Below are 14,333 nucleotides of genomic sequence, written 5' to 3' on the forward strand. Positions count from 1 at the left end.
ATGATGCAGATGGGTTTGTAGCTACCTCATGCACTCCTCTAATGACTATGGCATCATTTCTGGCGCTAAACTACTGGGAGTTGGAAGCCATCTTCTCAATTAAATTTCTGGCTTCAGTAGGAGTCATGTCTCCAAGGGCTCCACCACTGGCAGCATCTATCATACTTCTCTCCATATTACTGAGTCCTTCATAAAAATATTGGAGAAGAAGTTGTTCTGAAATCTGATGGTGGGGGCAACTGGCACATAGTTTCTTAAATCTCTCCCAGTACTCATACAGGCTCTCTCCACTGAGTTGTCTAATACCTGAGATATCCTTCCTGATGGATGTGGTCCTGGAAGCAGGGAAAATTTTTTCTAAGAATACTCTCTTAAGGTCATCCCAGCTCGTGATGGACCTTGGAGCAAGGTAATACAGCCAGTCCTTTGCCACTCCCTCTAATGAATGAGGAAAAGCCTTCAGAAATATGTGATCCTCTTGGACATCTGGGGGTTTCATGGTGGAGCAGACAATGTGAAATTCTTTCAAATGTTTGTGCGGGTCTTCACCTGCAAGGCCATGAAACTTTGGAAGCAAATGAATCAGTCCAGTTTTAAGAACATATGGGACATCCTCATCAGGGTATTGGATGCACAAGCTTTCGTAGGTGAAATCAGGTGCAGCAATTTCCCTTAGAGTCCTCTCACAGGGTGGAGGTTGTGCCATGTTCTCAGAATGTGCAAAATCAGAATGCTCATAATCAGAATGCTCAAAATTATAATGCTCAAGATCAGGATGTTCAAAATCACCAATAACAGAATGCACAGATTCACCAGTTATGGAATGCTCAGAATGATCAAAAGGTATAAAATGATGCCTAACTAATATGTGAAATGTCCTATCTATCTCAGGATCAAAGGGTTGTAATTCAGATGGATTGCCTCTAGTCATACACTACATTCAGCATGCACACAACTAGTTGCCTTGTCATGTAAATAAAGGTGCAGGTTTGAACTACAGCTACCCTCAAATAATATCCAAATGACTTGAAATTTTGTGAGCAACCTTATAAAATGATGAGAAGATAGCACAAAAATTTCAGACAAAAATTCAAAGTCTAACTATGAAAGCTCAAATTGGTAGGTTAAGAAAAATAAGTGAATAAAACTTGAAAAATAAAAAACTTTTGACAGAATCGCTTTTTTTGGACGATGGAGACCTCAGCCAGCTGACGGCAAGCTGCCACGGTGTAGGAAATTTTTTTCTACCCCAAATGCATATATAATAATTGCGATTCTGATAACCGGAAAAAAAGTTATGGCCGTTTGAAGTTTTGACAAACACAAAATTTGCTAGTTTTTTGGAACTTTCAAATCTGACCAAACTAAAGGCTCTAGCTATTTTTCCCACAAAATATGGATTAAAAGAAGTTACCACAAAAATATTCAGCCAAAAATAACAACCCTAGCTACTAAAACAAAAAATCACAAATAATTCAGCATGGGTGGTCGCTAAAATCCGTCGCTAAGGGATTTCTACTACTACTCTGGTTTGCCGCAAGCAGAAATGGTCGCTAAGTCCGTTGCAAAACACTATTCACAGCAAAACACCCAAAACTGAAATAGGGGAAGCACTTAATGGGAAAACTGAAACAGAACACACATTAAACAAAATACCAGGACACTAAACAACACCAACACACATACTAACACAATACTAACAATTAAACATAAAACACGAAAGGATTAAACACACAACACTAGCTAGCTATTATGAACCTTTGGACACTGCTCCCCGGCAACGGCGCCAAATTTGATCGAGGCCGTACCCGAATCAAATAAACATGAAAATGCAGTAACTAGGAAGTGATCCTAGGTGGTTTCTGTAACATCCTAGAAATTTCTACCCGGAATTTTTGAAAACAATGTATTTTGAATGATTAAGTATTATTCAGTGTATATGCCTATATGTTCTTGGTAGAAGTAGGAATAGTGGGGGCAAGATATGCGGGTTAGGCTAATTAAGGAAGAGAAATTCATAACTGGGAGGTTATGGGTTAATTCTTAATTAATTAGTTAAAAATCATCGTTTTGCGTGCGACTTAAAATTTAATGAAACCAACCTCTGAACCACGCTCGGGGTTTTATTCTGAGCGTTTTGATATATATATATATATATATATATATTGCTTACTTTCGAAAACTGGCCCCAACGGACGCAGAGAAATGCGAGGAACTGGAACCAGAGAAATGGCACGCAAACCGAGGCAGGATTTTAGCGTTTCAAAGGTCAGATTTTTCTCACTTTTGTGGCTGAGTATGGGTCACAATCAAAAGGGAAAGTGGACCCTTTTTGCTCCACTCCAATGGAGACATGTGGCATAGTTTATAATAAAATAATAAAAAATGAGGAAAAAGCCTTTTTAAAATTAAAAAGCAACTCTCTCTCTCCTCACTCAGCCCCACATTTTCAGAAGCCTTTTCCTCTCTCCCTCACGTTGCCATTCCTTCTTCCTTCATTCTCCATTGAAGCTCCAAACAAATCTCCAACCTTTGGTCATCATTTCTGCCCCAAATCGTGAAAGGAGGGCTTTTTCGGAGTCGTGAAGCGCGTCTCTACGTGTGGGACTTCGAAATTTCAGGTTTGGGTGGACTTCTTTCTCCTTTGATTTTCGTGGGTATGGGGTTTTGGGAGATATGATGGGTAGTCTTGCTAGGTTTCTGCTTTATGATGATTATTTGTGAAGGAATTTGTGGAAAGCATGTTAAAATTGCCATGTTTGGATGAGTTAAACATACCCATTCTGTTTTAGGGTTTTTATGATGATGCTTGTGATGTTCATGTGCTGAAATTGCTTATGGAAAACTGTTAGAGATGAAGGGTAGAATTAACCTAGGGTTAGAAAGTGAGAATGTGGTGTTATGAGTGGAAAAATAGTGAATTTTTGAGGGCTGGAAGGCCAAATCTGGAATTGGTAGTATTTAGAGGTTAGAGTGAGTTAATCTTAGCTTGAAATGCCATTTAGGACTTATGAGAAAGGTTAGGCTGTGCTAGAGAGAAAAACAAATGACCAAAGTGAACAAAGAGCCATTTCTAGAGTAAATTTGGGTGTTGAAGAGTCAAATTTTGGTTTGGTGAAAGTTTAGGCGTAAATCCTGTTTGAACAAGTTAAAATTGATGTTATAGACTTGTGTGAGGTGAGAGTTTGCTTCAAATTTGTCCCATTCTCAATTTCACTTCTCAAACCTAGAAAATCCATTAAATTGAGGGGTTTTGGACACCTAGATTTTGTGTTGCTGTGTTTTGAAGCTTGACTTTGGTTTAGACATGATTGATACATGATTTGGGACTTGTAGGACTTGATTTGGGCAAGATTGGATGAGGGAAAGTGTGATTTTCGAAATCTGCACTTTGTGCAGAATTTTGCTGTGAAATTGTGCAGCAGAATTTTGCACAAGTGCAGGAAAATGCTATGTATTTGCTGGTTGAGGAAAGAGTAATGTAGAATGAGTTCTGGAAGTTTGCTAGTAGATCCCAACGGTCAAAATGTAGGCTTATGTACTAGAGACTTCCAGTAAAATTTTGGAGTCGATCCAACGGTTAACGAATTGGAGCGAAGGAATTGTTACTGGGGTCTTTAAGTGAGAAAAGCTGTGATTTTGGTTGGTGTTTTGGGCAGAGTTTTCTACCTTTGCCCTGTTTTCTTGGTTGTGATAGTTTGTGCTGTTTGAATGTTGTTTTACTTGGATGTTGGGGAAGCTTGAGAGGATTGATGGGGACCCGGTGTTGAGAGAAACGAGGATATGGGCTACGTGGGAGTACGTGAGCTCAGTTGGAGGTGGGCAACAGGGGATGGTGGGTTTATGCGAGATTTGTGGATGTGGAAGAACATGTTGTGCACCATCGCCCGACCGCCACCTAGTACCACATGTGATGGGTACCCCATAATCCTACAAGCTTGAGATGAGGAAGTGTTGAAGGGTGAAACTTCCTGTTTTTATTCGTTGATCACAGAGTGGTACCTGGAGATATGTCGCGGGGGTCAGGAGACCTTGGGGACGTCAGGTGGGGTGCTATTGCCCAAAACCAAGCTTGACCAATCCCGACCCAACCCGAGCATAGTCAGTCAGTGAGAACCTGTGATGTACCTAAGCAGGCGAGCTCTTGGCAGTCAACAGATAAAAGGAACAAAGACCACAAAGTAAGGAGTCTTGTGGTGGCTGGCCAGCTGTGAACTTTGATTGATATGTGGGTTATGGCCTCTGTTAATCGATTACCAAGGGTGGGTAATCGATTACAAGGCTTAAAAATGAAGACAGGAGGCTAAGATGGTCTCTGGTAATCGATTACCACGAGGTGTAATCGATTACCAGGCTTGAAAACGAGGTCAGGAAGCTATGAGGGCTTCTGGTAATCGATTACCAAGGGGGTGTAATCGATTACCAGGCTTAGAAATGAAGGTAGCAGGTTGTGGAGGCCTCTGGTAATCGATTACCAGTCTGTGTAATCGATTACACAGAGGAATGGGTCACTGGTAATCGATTACCCGGTATGTGTAATCGATTACACAGTGCCTTTTTCAGGTTTTAATGTCCTGAAGCTGTGTGATTCAAGTTTGGCCTCTGGTAATCGATTACCAAGGCTGTGTAATCGATTACCAAGGATGAAAAGCCTTAAGATACCCCTTTTACTTGCATGTAGTGGTTATGAGACGCATTGTGTTGCGGCATAGTTAGATTCTTGTGAAAGAGTCTACCCCTTTCCTTTCTTTCTTGTAGATCGTGATGGCGGCGCAGCTAATCCATGATCGAGTGGAGATGGAGTGCCTAGAGGGAGTCTGGGAGACCCTCGAAGGCAACACGAGGTGCCGATTTCGGGGCGCGATTCGATTCACGGTTACTTTTTTGGTGCATCCAGATGAACCGGCGCGTATGCTTCAGCGCACTGTAGAGTGGATACTACCCACGCCTACACCATATCGTCTAGTGGAGCCAGTCCAAGTGATCGAGGTGACGTCATCCGAGGAAGACCCTGAGGAGGATCCCGAGGAGCTACCTCCTGAGCCTGCTGAGGATGCTCTTGACTTTCTAGAGGGTGATGAGGACCCACTTCCTGAGGTGGATTCTCCCGAGGAAGTCATGTCGGCATCTGAGGCAGACTCTACGGAGGATAGTGGCCCGAGAGAGATGGCGACCAGTGGAGGCTCTTCATCATAGTGGACATTTCCATGGACTAGTTTTATATACTTTTTGAGGGTGGGTGTATCTAGGATTGACTGTTAGGTTTACTCTTTTGTTTTTGTATGGGTAGACCTGTTGTATAGGAATTTGATGATTGTATACATGTGGCTGAAGCCATCACTGTGGACACCTTTGCTCTGGATGACACTGTATATTTTGTAAAACTCCCATATTTTGGACAGCTTTAAATGATGAATGCATTTATGATCAATCTTGTTATTTGAAAAGAAAGCATTAGTGACTTTATTTGTAAAAGAGTTTATCGACCGTATTTTATTCTTTTATTTTCACGTGACGACCTAAAGTAATGGCTGGTATACTCTTCCTTTGAAACAGCAAAATAGTTTAGAGATCACGAGTGGTAAGAAAGAAATGACTCCGAATAGAGTTGTGAACTGGCCATTCAGGACTCTATAGTGAGGATTTTCCTTCTAAACCTAGTTATGGTGAAAAGAGAAAGAAATGAAAAAGAAAAAGAAAAAAAAAATTACCATGGTTTTTGTTAATTAAATCATTACTATTAAACCAGTCATTATTTTGGGGACACCACAGTTTCCCAACGAGCAGTGACAAACCAAATGTTCATAATATACTTGCAGTAATAGTAACGATTGGGGGGGGGGGTTTGGTTGTTTGGTAATTAAAGAGCAGAACAAGTAAACTGGAATACGAAACTACTAATATTAAAAACGGGTTGTTTCCTCTGATTCAGAAGTCATTCTCTTATCCTGGGTTATGGAGAATTGGTCCCTAACAGTCAACCACTTAATCCAACCCTATTTCAATTTACTAAGCGAAAATCAACTTAGGGTTTTCAATACGTGATTAGGCACCACATACACCAGTTAGCCCTTCGTCCATTAAGCATGAACGCAAGTTAGGCTCAGAGGCAATTAATCGAACACGAAGCGTGCACTGATTAATGTTCACGAAATTGGGATAACTGATGAAGGGAAAACTGCCAGGAAACCACATTACAAGCGAAACCTCAAAGAGAGTTGGGCTTCGTCCTCAAAAGGAAACAACACCAGAAAATCTAGCCTTCCATGGATTCAAACAGAAAACGCAAATGAAACATGAAGTAGAAACATAAATGAATAGAAACGTAAATGAACAGAAACGTAAATGAACAGAAATGTAAATGAGACAGAAACGTAAATGAAAGTAGAAGAAGAAGCAAGAATGAACTCGTAATTAGAAGCAGAAAACGGAAATTTGCAGTAAGAACGAAAACCGTAACAAGGGAACAGAAAAACGTGAAAACCTAAAACCAAAGCTCTGAATAATGAAAATAGCATAATAGAATGCCTTGCACGAATCCCAAGGCTGCTATTTAAAAAGAGTCACTCAAAGTCACTGGGCCCTATTACAATACTCTGACCCAAAACGAAATAAACACTGAACAACATAAAATAAAATTGCGAAATTTCCTAATTAGAAATTAACTAAGGTAAGCACTGCTTTATTTGCCCTCTTCAAGTCCATAACCAAAATCCGGATTAAGCCCAATGTTTCATTAATTCCTGAAATTAGATTAAAAACATCAAATTAGCTAAATGAGCCCAAATAAGGAAACTGCCTAATTAATTGACAATTAAGACCAATCAGTAATTAAAATGGTGCAAAAAGGGTTTAGAAAATAGAAGAAAATGATGGCACATCACTTTACTATGGATATTATCACTATTTTAATAGAACATATCCAAACACTCCATGGTGAAAGATTGTTTGGAATGGAAAGCCAATTCATTTGTTGTTTTGACTTTTGAAATGAATAGACTATAGAGTGATTTTAGTTACAAAGTTTGATTTCTTTTTATGTGGCATGGGAAGATTCACATTTCTTTAAATGGATATGATTGGATATCTTAGTTCATGCTTGTTGATTTTCATCATTTCAATTACAAGTTCATTCTATTAATGGAATTGATTAGCAGAATATTAGTTATTAATGGGCATAAATTGGAGAAATTTGTTATTATTTACACACATTTGTTGGCTATTCAAAACAACAAATTTTACATGATTATACAACTATAACTATATCCTTATTTAGTTGTCCCAGGTGTAGGATAGTATTTATTGCAGATTGACTATTTAATGCACAAATGTAGAAATTAAATTGTATGAACACTATTTAATGCAAAATTCTCCACAGGAGAACACACGGTTTTCATCTGCAACTTTTTTAGTTTAATACATTTAGGTTGACTTCTATCATTTTTTAGCTGTCTTTCAAGATCTTGCTTCCTTTTCAAGTAGTTATTATCTTATCTTTTATCTTAGTACATGCATGTTTGTTTATCTTGATCATTTGAATAAGAACTCCTTTCAGGTTAACTTTTATAATTTTTTATTTTTCTTTCAAGATCTTGATTCCTTTTCAAGTAGTTATTATATTATCTTTTATTTTTTGTTAATTTGTTAACATATAGCTTTTCTATTCACAATCTACCCACCTTTAGTTGATTTATACGGGATAAACAACAAACCTCATCAGTCATCACAATGGCTTTCTCAAATTTATATTAGCTTCATTGTTTTGGCCCATCTTTATCATATTGCCACTTTGGCTGCAATTGTTTCTATCCATTCGTTAATGCCAATCACTTTTTTCGTAATCAATTAATCTTTAGTGTTGGATGTACACAAGTTAGTTTTCTAAAATGGAAAGCCAAAATGAGATACATACGTGAGGTAATTTAATTTTCCTCTTTTTCTTTCTATTTCCTTTTTAGAATTTTCTCTATTGTAGAGGCTTTTAATATTTTTGTTCTTCACATATATATTTCCCATTAACTATCCATACATTGTCATGAAAGACTTGCAATTCATCAAACCAAGAATTTATTGCATGATATGATGATAATTGACATATAGAGCAAGTTAAAATGTACTTTTAGTTATTTTATTTTCTGGTATGATTTTAGTTCTACTAGCATTTGAGAGGATTAGTTCTGTAATGGGGGAAATGTAGAAGGAAGCTTCATGATGAATCAAGATTGATTCAAAGAGTTTTGATGATAACAAAGATAATGACAAAAAGCTCAAAAGTTAAGAACACTTCATGATAACAAAGATAATGATCTCAAGAATCAAAGAATGAGTTCAAGATTGAATCAAGAACACTTCAAGGTTCAAGAGGAAAATTGATTTCAAGAATCAAGAATCAAGTTTCAAGATTCAAGTTCCAAGAATCAAGATCAAGATTCAAGACTAAATATTCAAGAATCAAGAGAAGACTCAATCAAGATAAGTATTAAAAAGTTTTTTCAAAAACTGAGTAGCACATGAATTTTTCTCAAAAACCTTTTACCAAAGAGTTTTTACTCTCTGGTAATCGATTACCAGATTATTATAATCGATTACCCATAGCAAAATGTTTTTCAAAAAGCTTTCAACTGAATTTACAACGTTCCAATTGATTTCAAAATGTTGTAATCGATTACAATGATTTGGTAATCGATTACCAGTGTGTTTGAACATTGGAATTCAAATTTAATTGTGAAGAGTCACATCCTTTAACAAAAACCCATATCAATCGATTACACTGATTTGGTAATCGATTACCAATGATAGTTTCTGAACAAAATCAAAAGATGTAACTCTTCCAATACTTTTCAAGTTTTTCTAAAAGTTATAACTTTTTCCAAATGATTTTTAAGTTTTTCTAAAGGTTATAACTCTTCTAATAGTTTTCTTGAATAGACTTGAAGAGTCTATAAAAGCAAGGCTTTGATTTGTAAAACATAACAATTCATTCTTTTGACAACAAACCTTTGCCAATTGATTTCTGAATCTCTTTGAACTTCTTCTTCTTCTTTCTTTTGCCAAAAGCTTTCCAAAGTTTTTTGGTTTTCCAAACCTTGAAAACTGTGCTATTCATCTTTTTCATTCCCTTCTCCCTTTGCCAAGGACTAACCGCCTGAATTCTTTTTGTGTCTCTCTTCTCCCCTTTCCAATAGAACAAAGGACTAACCGCCTGAATTCTTTTGTGTCACCCTTCTCCCTTGTCTAAGAATTCAATAAGACACAGTCTGAGAATTCTTTTGATTCTTCCCTTTCCCATAAACAAAAGATTTCAAAGGACTAACCGCCTGAGAATTCTTTTGTTTCCCCATTCACAAAGTTTCAAAGGTTTAACCGCCTGAGAACTTTGTCTTAACACATTGGAGGGTACATCCTTTGTGGTACAAGTAGAGGGTACATCTACTTGGTTTGTTGACTGAGAACAAGAGAAGGTGCATCTCTTGTGAATCAGTTCTAGTGGAGGGTACATCCACTAGGTTGTTCAAAGAGAACAAGGGAGGGTACATTCCTTGTGGATCTTTGCTTGTAAAAGGATTTTTACAAGGTTGAGAAGAAATCTCAAGGACCGCAGGTCGCTTGGGGATTGGATGTAGGCATGGATTGTTGTCGAACCAGTATAAAATCTCTTGTGTGTTTGTCTCCTTCTTCCCTACTCTTTTAATTTCCGTTGTGCACTTTAATTCTCGCTTTTACTTTTGGTTAAGTTTCTTTTCTATCCTTTATTTTCTTAACAACATAGTAAAAGCCTAAGAAGAGTAAATTTTTAATTAGTAAAGATTTAGGAATAATTAATTCAACCCCCCCCCCCCTTCTTAATTATTCTGAGGCCACTTGATCCAACAAGAAAAAATTATATGCAAGTTAAGGTAATTTGTTTGTCATCAATTTTTCTATTTAATTGCTTAAGATGAGCAATTAGGAAAAGGCTGACATACCATTATATACTTTGCAAAGGAATTTATGAAGATTAAGGGCATGTTTGTTTCCCAATGAGTTTTTTATTTTAAAATTTGTTTTGCAAAGTAATTTTATACTGTTTAACACTCAATTTCTAATTTAAAATTTACTATGTTTTGAAAATTAATATGACAAAGCCAGTGTGATGCTCCAAGAGGCAAGAATAGACTAATTAAATATTAAAATTGTCCTCAGACAAGGATTATCAAAATGAAGAGCTCACATGCCTGTGTAAAGTGAATTAGAAGTTGGAGTATGAAATGTGGTACCTATGTCAAGAGCTTGGACAAACTAAATTGAGGGAATACTTTAGTCTACTTGGACAAACACATCATTTCTAATTCTTCTTAAATAGTTCATTTGTACATTATTGGTTTTTCCCTTTCATAAACAGTATTGAATTCAAAAGATCTCTTTCCAGTTTTTGACTTTTAATCAGTCAGAGATTTATTAGCCTATGTGTTTAGGAAATTACTTTGATGTTGAAGATTTCAGATTAATGTTTAGAATAATATTAATATATGATAGCACTTGACAACATGCTTCTCATATTTATGCTTGTTGTGATATGATTTTGATATGTGTTAATATTCTGATATGATTGTTTCCTTATTTACTTTATTGGTTTAGTTTTCTAGTTACTATTTTTATGTAATTGATTTAGCTTGATTATTATCCCTACAATTAAGGAATTAGATAATTAATATAATTAAGCATTGGCTACTATAAAGAAACAGCCAAGGGGACATTCTCTTTAGACATTTAGAATATACAATTCAGATATTCAAGTATGCTGATATAACAACAACAAGCATTAGCTGCATAATTGAATAGGAAGGTACTATTTTAATCTCTAAGCAAGCACTCAATGGAGGCATGTAAGTCAACAGAATTGAAAACCACTTTTACACGAGGGTGCATCCTTCTGATAATCTGATATGACTGATACTACTAAAGTGCTACACTACTGGTAACCAAAATTTAGTATTGATAGCCATCTAGCATCATCATGGAAAATACAGCTCATGGAAAATGCACATATTTATAGAACAATCCCAAAATTGTGTCCAATTTCAAGATTGAGAAGCAGCTATCTATTTAAATTAAGAATAAAGCATAAACTGATTCAACTTACCAAATGTATCACAAAACAATTAAAGGAAGAAAAATACATGTTGTTAATTAATTACATGTCTGAGAAAATATTGTTGGAATTACACACATTGGAGCTCCATTGGAGCTTGAAGGCCTAGGATCTTCTTCATCAATGAATTCCTTTGCTTCTTGGAAATGAATGGCAGCGTAGTGGAGAAGGAAGAGAGAGAGGAGACACCACTTCAAGGAGAAGATGAGTCTACACGAAGCTCACCACCATAGGAGGCCATGGATAAGAGCTTGGAGGAATAAGGAGATGAATGAAGGGAGAGGAAGAGAAGAGCACGAAATTTTGTACTCTAAAAGAGCTTTGAAATCTGAAGTTTAATTTTCAAATGATCAAAGTTGAAAAAAATGCACACACATGACCTCTATTTATAGCCTAAGTGTCACACAAAATAGGAGGGAAATTTGAATTTCAATTCAAATTTCACTTGAATTTGAAATTAAATTTGTGGAGCCTAATGTTGGAGCCTAAATTTCACTAATTATGATTAGTGAATTTCAGTTATGGTTCAGCTCACTAATCCAAGATCAATTCCAAGATTCTCCACTAAGTGTGCTTAGGTGTCATGAGGCATGTAAAGCATGAAGGACATGTACAAAGTGTGACTATATGATGTGGCAATCGGGTGTAGTAAGCAAATGCTCACCTCCCCCTCTAAAATTTAATTGGATTGGACTTCTACCAATTCAATTAAATTTACTTCCCAACACACACCTCAAATATTCACTTAGTGCATGTGAAATTACAAAACTACCCCTAATACAAAAACTAGTCTAGGTGCCCTAAAATACAAGGGCTAAAAAATCCTATATTTCTAGGGTACTCTACCTACATTATGGAGCCCTTAATACAAGGACCAAATATAATGACATCCTAATCTAATATGTACAAAGATAATTGGACCCATCCTAATCTAGGGTTGGTAATAGTTCTTTATTTTTATCCCTCTCTCCTCCTAAAATTCGTCATTTCATTACTTTAGCCGATGGTTCTAAAGTTGCAGCAACAGGAATCGGCCATGTATCACCCTCTTCTTCTTTGTCTTTAAACTTTCTTTTGCTCATACCTAGTTGTCCTATCAATATAATATCTCTTAGTCAGCTTACTCGTTCTTATAATTGTTCAGTAACATTTGATGCTAACTCCTTTGTCATACAGGAACATGGTACGGGTCAGACGATTGGCGTAGGACATGAATCTCATGGTCTTTACTGCCTCAAGCCTAATCTTTCTTGGGTTTGCAGTGCTGCCACATCATCAAAGCTCCTACATGAACGTTTAGGACACCCACATTTATCTAAATTAAAAATAATGGTTCCGAGTCTTGAAAAAATAAAGGACCTATTTTGTGAGTGATGTCAACTAGGAAAGCATGTTCGTTCTTCTTTTAGGCATGTTGAAAGTCGTGTTGATTCCCCTTTTTCAGTTATTCACTCTGATATATAGGGTCCTAGTCGTGTTTCATCTATGGGTTATAGATATTTCGTTACTTTCATTGATGAATTTTCTTGATGCACTTGGGTTTTCTTAATGAAAGAACGATCTGAAATTTTTTCCATTCTCACTTCTTTTGTTAATGAAATTAAAACTCGGTTTGGTAAGACAATTAAGATCCTTAGAAGTGATAATACGAAAGAATACTTTTCTTCTGCTATTTCTTCTTTTTTGTCAGCGCAGGGCATTCTCCATCAGTCTTCTTGTCCTCATACTCCTCAACAGAATGGCATTGCCGAAAGGAAGAATAGGCATCTTGTTGAGACTGCTCGAACATTATTACTTCATGTCAATGTACCTGTCCAGCATTGGGGTGATGCAGTTTTGACAGCCTATTTTTTTATAAATCAGATGCCTTCTTCCTCTATTAAAAATAAAATACCACATTCCATTTTGTTTCCTAAAGAACCGTTGTTTCATGTTGATCCACATATTTTTTGATGCACCTGTTTTGTTCATAACTTGTCTCCAGGTCTTGATAAGCTTGCTGCTCGAGCAATAAAATGTGTTTTCCTTGGATATTCCAAGTTACAAAAAGGTTACCGATGTTACTCTCCTGTTCACAATCATTATTATCTCTTTGCAGATGTAACTTTTTTTGAAGAAAAACCATACTTTGCTCCCTCCATGGTTGAGTCCAATACTCTTCAAGAAGTTTTTCCTATTCCATATCTTGGTTCATCACCTTCTTTGCAGGAATCAGAGTCAAATTTAGATTCTACCATAAATATTCCTAACAATCTTCCACTTGAACAGATTCAAAGATCACCCATCGTATATCGACGTCGTCCTCAAATTGCTGATGTAGAACTTGAAGGTAATGAAAGACTAGTTGAATCATGTCCTACTCCAGCAGACAACCCGACCATGGACCTATCTGAAGAGAATCTTGACTTGCCCATTGCTTTTAGGAAAGGTACTCAGTCTACATGTAATCCTTATCCTATTTATAACTTCTTAAGTTATCATCGTCTTTCTTCTTCGTACCATTCTTTTGTTTCCTCTTTATCTTCTGTTTCTCTTCCTAAAAATCTTTGTGAAGCACTTGATCATCCGGGATGGCGACAAGCCATGATTGATGAAAGGGAGATGCTAGGTGCACCCAACATTTTTTAAAAATGCCAAAACTGCCCCTATGCTTTCTTCGCATTTGTGTTAGGTGTGCGTGAGGCTTACAGATCAAGTTGATCCGTAAAAGGCTTACGGGTCAACTTTTATGGATCAACTTAAAAGGCTTACGGATCAAGGGTATTTCAGTTCTTCTTCTTTCTTCTTCTTCTTCTTTCCAGTGGTTCAGGAACTCTTCTTCGTCACTGTGGTTGAAAAAATCAAAGTCTCTCTCTTTCTACAATAAAGTGAAACGCATCAGAGAAATTCATTTCAATTCAATGGATGCGAATCGCGAGCAAATTGTTGTTGATGTTGAATCGGTGGTTGAAGCCGTTTGTGCTGACGACGGTCACGCTCCTCTCTACAACATTAAAAGTCTCTGCATGCGTTGCCATGAAAATGTAAACTTTTTTCTCCTTTAACATTTTTTCAATTAATTCACTGTGTCTGTTTCTTCTTCTTTTTCACGCACTTCCTGCGTTTTGTAACTGAGCTATTCAATTTTCCATTTTTTTTACTCTTGCATATTCATTAATTGAGTCGGTGAACGTTAGTATGAAGTTTATGCATTGCTATTTGT

The 14,333-nt window shown here is 36.7% G+C and overlaps 1 non-coding gene across 1 annotated transcript; it reads left to right on the forward strand.

Annotated features, from left to right (window-relative positions):
• The first annotated feature begins 220 nt into the window (after positions 1-220).
• On the forward strand, positions 221-329 carry LOC114372732. The gene has a single exon (XR_003658300.1). It is a non-coding gene; the product is annotated as a small nucleolar RNA R71 (small nucleolar RNA).
• The last annotated feature ends 14,004 nt before the right edge of the window (positions 330-14,333 follow it).

This window comes from Glycine soja, chromosome 10 (genome assembly GCF_004193775.1).
Source record: "Glycine soja cultivar W05 chromosome 10, ASM419377v2, whole genome shotgun sequence".
Taxonomy (NCBI): domain Eukaryota; kingdom Viridiplantae; phylum Streptophyta; class Magnoliopsida; order Fabales; family Fabaceae; genus Glycine; species Glycine soja.